Raw genomic sequence first — 9,693 nt, 5'->3', positions numbered from 1 at the left:
GAGATGCGGCAGATGTTCACTGGGACAGGTGCGTCAGATCACGGACAGATGTGTCAGATTACAGACAGGTGTAGCAGATCAGGTGACGATGTGCGCGGGATGATCCACGGACAGATGTGTCAGATCAGACAGGTGTAGCAGATCAGGTGACGATGTGCGCGGGATGATCCACGGACAGATGTGCGCCTGATGATTTTTATATCAGTGTTTTGGGACACTGTATTTTGGGGACACTGTGTTTTGGGGACACTGTGTTTTGGGAACACTAACAGGGTGATCAGTGTGTAATTAGCAAAAAAAAAATGCTTCAAACTCACTGATCCCCTGGCTGCAGCACAGATTGTCTCTTCTTCTCCTCACTGACAGGATCTGTGTGAGGAAAAGAAGAGATCAAAGCCGTTACAACGGCTGTGTTTACATTGATTGGACACAGCTGTCATGTGATCAGGAGGGCCAATCACAGGGCCCTCCTGCCGAATGTTGTTGCCGTGTGTCCGAGCGACACAGGCACATCGAGATCGTGCCGCTGCGCGCGCCGGCGGCGGCGCGATCTCTCTCCTTCTGAAGGACGTTCCGGAACGTCCATTCAGAAGGACGAGACTCCCGCCCGGCCGTATATGTACAATGGCCGGGTGGGAGGTGGTTAAAGGTAAAGAAGAGATTTGGGGTCTTTTTGACATTCTTCTTTCTAATACAAGGGATGGTTACATTCCTTGAAAATAGGAATAAAAATTATCCAAAAAAAAAAAAACTTAAACAGACAGTGTAAAAATAAAAAGTAAAATAAATAATATTATTAATAAAAAAAATGAAAAGCGTCCCCCCTCATCCCTCTTTGCTCACGTGCAGAAGCGAATGCAATCATAAGTCACGCACCCATAAGTAAACAGTATTCGAACCACACATGTGAGGTATCGCCACGAATGTTAGAGCGAGAACAATATTTCTAAATAGTATAACTCTAAATAGTGTAACTCTAAACAGGTAACCTGTAAAGGCGTTTAAAGCGTCGCCTGTAGAGATTTGTACCTTACTTTGTCGCCAAAGAAACACCGTCCAAATGTGTTCCATATGCATTTCTTCGTTTGTGTTTTTGATGCATTTTGGTGCATTTTTTATGCTTTCCAGTGCATTTTTTACTCTCATTTTTTCTTAACCTTAATTAGGGACATGTGCATTCCGGTGCGTTTTTGGTGCATTTAGGTACATTCCATTGCATTTTTTATGTGCTTTACCATGTTCCAGTACTGTTCAGTGCAGAAAAGTAGGGCTGGTTCACACCACATGCAGTCCAGTGTGTTGTTTTTTTTTTTTGCATCAGAAACACACGGAAAGTAGCTTATATGGTTTCCAAGTGGATAGTTCACACTAGCGTGATCGATTTCAAAGCATTCAAGTTTCAGAAAAAAAGTAGAACATGCTGCATTTTTTTCTGCACTGAACTGTCCTGGAACACAGTAAAAGGCATCAAAAGTGCGCTGTAATGCACCTAAATACCCCAAAAAGTGCCGGAAAGCAAATGTTCCTATTTATGGTGAGGAAAAAAGAGAGGGGAAAAAATGCACTGGAAAGCATCAAAAATGCACTGGAAACACATTTAAAAGCGTGTCAAAAACGTGCATGCAGAAATGCATCCGGAATGCATCTAAGCTGCGTTTCTATGGTGTAAGCTGGCCCTAAAGTAAATAAAGAGTTATGTTCCTACACTATAGACACTGGCTTTGATGATTTACTGATAGTGATGGTGAACCTTGGCACCCCAGATGTTTTGGAACTACATTTCCCATGATGCTCATCCCTCTGCAGTGTGGTTGAGCATCATAGGAAATGTAGTTCCAAAACATCTGGGGTGCCAAGGTTCGCCATCATATAGTGCCATCAATTTACATTGTACGCAGTGCTTTACATTCTATTCATTCTTATCAGTACCTGCCCTCATGGAGCTTACTAATCTAAGGAAATCAATCCTGAAATTTCTGCTTTAGCTTTAATTTTATTTGCTGAAACGTTATGTATGATAATGAGGTTATGCAGCAGCAGGACTGTCAAACACATGGCCAATGCAAAACTTTCCTGGAGCTTTAGTATCACATTATATGTCACCTAGCAAGTAAGATGCAACCCAGCTTTTATTGGCAGGGAGAACCTAGCTTTTATTGCCAATGAATCCTATTTCTGGCATCATCATGCAGAAGTTGTGCAGGTTGGGACCAATGAGTGCTGTATCCATGATGCTAGCTCCTCCTGCAGCCTCCAATCCTTACTCAATGGGAATTCTTGAATGAACTCAGGAGGGGGTAAAGCTGCTGTACCAGCTCAGAGCAGCAGAGAGAGTGAGTCTTTAGGCGGTCTGTTGCTATAGTGACAGGAGCTGCCCAGTCTGCTATGTAGTACTAACAAAGCTTCACTTCTCAGATGCTGATGGGGACAACACAGGGAGAAAAGGAGGAGCAGAGGCATCTGTGTGCAATTATCCTGCCGCTGCCCCAGGTAAAATAACCTTTTATGTTAAATACCTGTGGCTTTTTTTTTTTTTTTGTCTTGTTGCGCTCTACGGTGGTACCTCATTACCACTGCATACCAGCTACAAGTAAGTGGTTCCCTGTTAATACAAGCTTTGTCATTGCTGCAGACCTGGTATGCATTAGAAAGAGAGGATAGCTCAGTGCAAGCAGGTTTGTGAAACAGATCAGAAAACAAATGGAACTGTCACCTGCTATAGTACACAAACATGAATCTGACAGCAATCATTGATCAGGTCAGTCTTGAATTTGCATTAGCAGGGTCTATGCTGTAGGAAAGCTATTTAGGTGTAAGTGTTGAATATGCAACAACAAGGACTGTATGCTGCAGGAATCTGTAATGGTATTAGTATTGTGTACATGGTTGTTACTTGTGCTCCTGGGATGTAAGCTGTTTATGGAAATTGGAATTTAGAAAAGACTCTTTTTAGAGGCTCTTAATGTTACCTTGAACAAAGGAAGCTCTGTATGCTCACTGCTGCCACACTCCCTGAATGATTATTGTATTCATTATGATGTGCACAAAGGGAGGTTTATATGATTGGCAATATCAGATGTATTTCACTATGCCTGTGCAATAAACCAAACAGAAAGTCAAAACAGTCATTGTTCTGTGTCTGTAAATATAATGATCTGTCATTTAGAAGGATCCTCCTGTTTGGTGAGATAAGGAAGGAGACTTGTGATCTGGTGTGGTGCTGAAAGGAAAGCATCACTGCAATGTATGCAAAGGTATTGATTGACCTGTTAGGAGAGAAACACCAAGGCAGCTGTGGGTGAGTGGTCCCTCTTAAAATGCTAAATGCCCGGCCATCATGCTAACCCTTTGCAATCAATGACCCACAAGTTTGCAGATGTGGACTGCTGACTTTTTCTTCAACTTCTGACCTGCAGATCAGTCAATTTTAAAGGGTCATCATACAGTCGTGGCCAAAAATATTGGCATCCTGCATTTCTGCCGGATAATGCACCACTTTGCCCAGAAAATGTTGCAATTACAAATGTTTACACATTCTCCCTTTTATTTCATTTGGTTTGTATTAGTATGACACAAAAAATAGAGAAATAAAAAGCCAAATCTAAAAAAATTCCACGCAAAACTTCAAAAATGGACTGAACAAAATTATTGGCACCCTCAATTTAATATTTAGTAGCACACCCCTTGGAAAAAATAACTGAGATCAATTCCTCTCTGTAACCATCAATGATGATTATTCTACTGGAATTTTGGACAACTTTTCTTTCGCCAACTGCTACAGGCTTCTCAGATTGGAAGGGTTCCTTTTTCCAACTGTTGTTTTGAGATCTCTCCACAGGTGCTCTATGGAATTTAGATCTGGACTCAATGCTGGCCAGTTCAGTAATCTCCAGCGCTTTGTCTTAAACCATTTATGGGTGCTTTTTGGCGTGTTCTTTGGGTCATTGTCCTGCTTTAAGAGCCATGATCTCTGACGTAGACCCAACTTTCTGACACTTGGCCCTACACTGCACCCAAGAATTCTTTAGTATGCTTCAGATTTCATAATTCCATGCACACAGTCAAGACATCCAGTGCCTGAAGCAGCAAAGCAACCACAAAACATCAGTGAACCTACACCATGTTTGACTGTATCAACTGTATTCTTTTCTTTAAAGGCCTCATTTCTTTTTCTGAAAACAGAATGATGGTCTTTACCAAAAAGCTGTAATTTTGTTTCGTCTGTCCGCAGCACGTTCTCCCAAAAGGATTTTGGCTTCCTCGGGTAAATTTTGGTAAACTCCAATCTGTCTTTTTTTATGTTTCTGTGTCAGCAGTGGGGTCCTCCTGGGTATCCTACCATAGCATCCCTTTTCATTCAAACGGCGACATATAGTGCAAGCTAAAACTGTTGTACCCTGTGTCTGAAGGTCAACTTGAATTTGTCTGGAAGTTGATCAAGTTTCTTTATCCACCATTTGAACAATACTTTGTTGCAATCTTTGATAAATTTTCCTCTTTCGTCCACGTCCAGGGAGATTAGTTACAGTGCCATGGGCGCACAGTGCACGCAGGGACATTAAGATCTCTAGAGATAGATTGTGACCTTGAGATTGTCCATGCTTTTCCACAATTTTTGTTCTCAAACCCTCAGATAATTCTTTGCTGCTCTTTCTCTTCTCCATGCGCCGTGTGGCTTACAGAGACACACAACAGAAAGGTTGAGTCAATTTTCCACAATTTTAACTGGTTGCCAGTGTGATTTTTCTATTGTCAGCACCTGGTAATTCATACAGGTGAGTTTAATTACAAATAACAGGAGCATTAAAAACTTGGAATGCAATTATTTCTTACAATTTTGAGAAGGTGACAACAACTTTGTCCAGTCCATTTTTGGAATTTTGCACGGAATGTGTCAAGATTTGGATTTTTGTTTCTCCACTTTTTTGTGTCATACCAATACAAACAAAATAAATAAACATGAGAATGCCTTTAAATTTGTATATGCAACAATTTTCTGGGCGAAGTGGGGCATTATCTGCATATCTGACAGAAATGCAGGGGTTCCAATATTTTTGACCATGACTGTAGCAGTAAGTCAAATAGCATTTTCAATTTAAGGTCAGCAATGGCAGCCCTGTATTTCAGTCATGATAGATTTCCTTTAAGGTTTAAAGCTTCATATTACATAGGGTAATAAATGAATAATAATTTTTACGGTCATCAAGTAACTCCACAGCGGGTCTAGTTGCTTTATAAGACTTGCTGGACATTATCATGATTTAAAAGAATAATTTTTCTAACCTGCCTAAAGTAACTAAAAAGACTGATATAAATGGGATTTGTCCATTTTGTCAAGTGCAGTCACCAGCAAAGTTTAATTTTGAAGAAAAAAATCAGATGACAATAAAATGACAACAAATGTGAATCTTAATTTATTATGATTAGTTATGATTTTTAGCAGTTAACACAAACAGAGATTGGCGCTAATATGGGTGACCAATGAGGGGGGCTCAGTCTAGAGGCAAGAAGCAACTCTATGTGGATAAAAGGGAAAAAGGAGACACAAGCGCCTACTAAGTGTAGCAATTAGGTAACTTTAATAGAGGTAAAAGAGTGTTACTCACAAAAGGAGTGTAAAAATAAGCATATAGTGCAGTAAGAACAGGTCTTTGTCAGCACAAATTCAGGTCTGCATCATGGGTGGAATAGAAGGGCAGGAGTCCCAACTCTCAAGGGCGCTGTAGGCTGTCAGTGCTTCCTGGTCCGTGAAACGCACAATCCGGTGGACATGACGTCACAACTGGACGTGACGCAAGGACGTCCCTGGCGATGCGTTTGCCGAGCATGTGCTCCTTTTTCAGGCCATGGATGAAGCCAATGGGCACATTGCCAGCTACGTCCTTGCGTCATGTCCAGTTGTGACACCACATCCGTCACGTTGTGCGTTCCACAGACCAGGAAGCACTGACAGCCCCCAATGCCCCTGAGAGTTGCGACCCCAGCCCTTCTATTCCACCCAGGATGCAGACCAGAATTTGTGCTGACAAAGACCTGTTCTTACTATGCGCCATGCCGGCTTTCACACTCCTTTTGTGAGTAACACTCTTTTACCTCCATTAAAGCTACTTAATTGCTACACTTAGTAGCGCTTGTGTCTCCTTTTCACCTTGATTTTTAGCAGCTAGTAGTTGTGATTTAATAATATGAGAGAGATGTCTTACTTTTTTCTTGTCAAGAGCTGCAATTTTTTAAAAATATTTTCAAGTGCTCTCACTGTAATAAAGTAATAAAAGAAAGCATGTGGTTACTGTGATGTAGAGTGCATTTGCTGTTTGCAGTGCTTTCGTAAATAACCTACAAATCTCATTTTCTAAGAGTATAAGGGCAGGATGACATTTGCTGCTGTTTTCTTACAAGTAGCAGAGGGAATTAGCAAGTGAAAAAAACAGCCACATCTGTGATAGTCCCTATATAGAGCAAGTCTCCTAACTCTTGTTGTGTAAATGAAATCTCTACAGGTTAGATGAGAATTTTGCTTGGATACAGATGCAACACGCAGTATTGTAACACACCGAGGTGTGATGTGTTACTCCTGCTGTGCATAATCAGTCCTCAACACTTTTTTCCATTTACCGAAATGGGAATCAGCAAGTGTCAAACATAAAAGCATAAGGAGAGAACATGGCACAGGAAATATGGGGGCACTGCATCGCAACAGTAAACCAAAAAAATAATTTCCAGCACATGTAAGCTCTGTTGCCAGGTAAATCTGATAATTAAAATATACACTATATTACCAAAAGTATTGGGACTTGCCTTTTAACGCACATGAACTTTAATGGCATCCCAATCTTAGTCTGTGGGGTTCAACATTGAGTTGGCCCATCCTTTGCAGCTATAACAGCTTCAACTCTCCTGGAAAGGCTGTCCACAAGGTTTAGGAGTGGGTCTATAGGAATGTTTGACCATTCTTCCAGATGCACATTTGTGAGGTCAGGCACTGATGTTGGAGAGAAGGTCTAGCTCGCAGTCTGCCCTCTCATTCATCCCAAAGGTGTTCTATCGGGTTGAGGTCAGGACTCTGTTCAGGCCAGTCAAGTTCCTCCACTCCAATCTCGCTCATCCATGTCTGCACCGGTCCAAATCATTTGGTGGAGGAGGGATTATGGCGTGGGGTTGTTTTTGCAGGGGTTGGGCTTGGCCCCTTAGTTCCAGTGAAGGGAACTCTTGAGGCATCAACATAACAAGACATTTTGGACAATTTCATGCTCCCAATTTTGTGGGAACAGTTTGGGATTGGCCCTTTCTGTTCTAATATGACTGCGTACCAGTGCACAAAGCAAAGTCAATAAAGACATGGATGAGAAAGTTTCCCGGTCTGCACAGAGTCCTGACCTCAACCCGATAGAGCACCTTTGGAATGAATTTGAGTGCAGACTGCGAGCTAGGCCTTCTCTCCAAAATCAGCACCTGACCTCACAAATGCTCTTCTGGGAGAATGGTGAAACATTATTGGTGCCAAACTCCAAATGCCAATAAACCAAGAGAACTCTCACCACATCCCTAGTATATATAGAAGTTTAAAAAAGAACAGGTGTTTCCAAAACAACGGACCCTAAACTGGCCCCATGGGACCCGTATGTATACACAGGATACACCAAAAGTGGGACTTTAAAGGTGAGGTTAAAGGGAGAATGGTGAAACATTACCATAGACACACTCCTAAACCTTGTTGACAGCCTTCCCAGAAGAGTTGAAGCTGTTATTGCTGCAAAGAGTGGGCCAACTCAATACTGAACCCTATGGACTAAGACTGGGATGCCATTAAAATTAAAGTGTGTGAAAAGGCAGGAGTACTAATGCTTTTGGTAATATAGTGTATGCAAAGCCCCACTAAAATATCTTATACTCTCTAACATGTTAAAGAGGACCTTCACTCTACCTAACTAAAACAAATTTGTAGCCAGTTAACAAGTGTCCCTGTCTGTGAATAAAAAATACATACCCTCTAGTCTAGATGTTCAGTTTGTTTTGCTTGTTACTGAAGTTCTCCATGCATCCCTCTCCTAGCACATCGCCATCTTGAAATTTCTGTTTGCACATGCGTGGATGTGCTGCAGATCTGTGCCAGATATTTTGAACCTGGCAAAGACCTGTGGTGGGTTTGTGCCTACGCATGGGGTTTCACGCATATGCAGACACACTGCAGGTCTGCTATGTATTTGGGACCTGGCAGACCTGCAGCATGTCTACGCAAGCTCAAGATCCCACAAGTCATCCAGGTCCCACGTTGTTTTGTCTCCAAGTGAAGCACTTTCCTGGGATCTGTGAGGTGGAAATCCCAGAAGGCAGCGGGAGGGTGGCGGGGGGTTGGGGTTTACATCATCTTTGCCTAGGTGAGGAATAAAAAGGAAGTAGCAGAACTTAACTAAAATAAAGGTATTTAGACAGCCAAACTGAAAAAAAAAAATGCTCTCTGCTGTTGTGTAAGAGGGAGGGCCAAGCATATCGGAGAAAGTCAATTTTCCAAGTGAAGGTCTGCTTTATTATTAAGTGTACTTTTCAATGTTTTAGAAATAGAATATTAAAAGCTTTCAATAAAATAATACTTGGAGATCCTGTCCAGTCCTTGTTCAGATACTTCCTGTTATAGGGTGACAACAGTCTGGCCTGCCTCCCAAGTGTGTTCCTATGTTGTCACTCTGTCACAAGCTCTCCCAATGGAGACTAAAAATAGGCATACTGACATACATTGCTGGCATATTTCCATGTCTGTCATCATCAGGAAACCCGCTTTGATAAGTGCCATGCAGATCTCAGTTGAGTGCATATTGATAGTAAGCTATTGCAAGGATGCAGGGGATCAGCAGCACTGAGTTGAAGCAAAGATAGTGAATACAATTATTTCATACTCTAAAAATGACAATTGTTTATGATACACAGAGCTTTAGCAAACTAAATGCAATTTAGTTAGTGTTTCCATCTACTTTAACATCATAATTTGTATTTTACAGAATTGCTAGTCTTATTCAATTCCAAGAAAATGGGGTGTTGGGTCCAAAGTTAAATTGGCCTGAACTTTCTAAGGGATAGTTTATACCAAAGTCTGTGCCCAGTTAGCAAAGAACCACTAGTTGGAGCTTACAAGCTTGTTGCATATTGACAAGATGTTGTGCTGCAACAAGAAAAAATCCTGATTAATGAAATCCTACCATAGAAACATAGAAACATAGAAACATAGAATGTGTCGGCAGATAAGAACCATTTGGCCCATCTAGTCTGCCCAATATATCTGAATCCTATGAATAGTCCCTGGCCCTATCTTGTATGAAGGATAGCCTTATGCCTATCCCATGCATGCTTAAACTCCTTCACTGTATTTGCAGCTACCACTTCTGCAGGAAGGTTATTCCATGCATCCACTACTCTCTCAGTAAAGTAATACTTCCTCATATTACTTTTAAACCTTTGCCCCTCTAATTTAAAACTGTGTCCTCTTGTGGTAGTTTTTCTTCTTTTAAATATGCTCTCCTCCTTTACCGAGTTGATTCCCTTTATGTATTTAAATGTTTCTATCATATCCCCTCTGTCTCTTCTTTCTTCCAAGCTATACATGTTAAGGTCCTTTATCCTTTCCTGGTAAGTTTTTTCCTGCAATCCATGTACTAGTTTAGTAGCTCTTCTCTGAACTCTCTCTAGAGTATCTATATC

The 9,693-nt window shown here is 41.3% G+C and overlaps 1 protein-coding gene across 1 annotated transcript in view; it reads left to right on the top strand.

Annotated features, from left to right (window-relative positions):
• The first annotated feature begins 2,341 nt into the window (after nucleotides 1-2,341).
• Nucleotides 2,342-9,693, top strand: part of RNF182 (ring finger protein 182) — an 81,543-nt gene continuing 74,191 nt past the window's right edge. The window contains exon 1 of the mRNA XM_082257553.1: nucleotides 2,342-2,490. The gene's annotated coding sequence lies outside the window, so the exon portion shown is untranslated. The remainder of the gene's footprint in view (nucleotides 2,491-9,693) is intronic.

The sequence above is a fragment of the Pelophylax lessonae genome, assembly GCF_965119305.1.
Source record: "Pelophylax lessonae genome assembly, chromosome: 5".
Taxonomy (NCBI): Eukaryota; Metazoa; Chordata; class Amphibia; order Anura; family Ranidae; genus Pelophylax; species Pelophylax lessonae.
The sequence above is the reverse complement of the archived record's forward strand: the minus strand, read 5'-3'. Positions and strand labels throughout refer to the sequence as shown.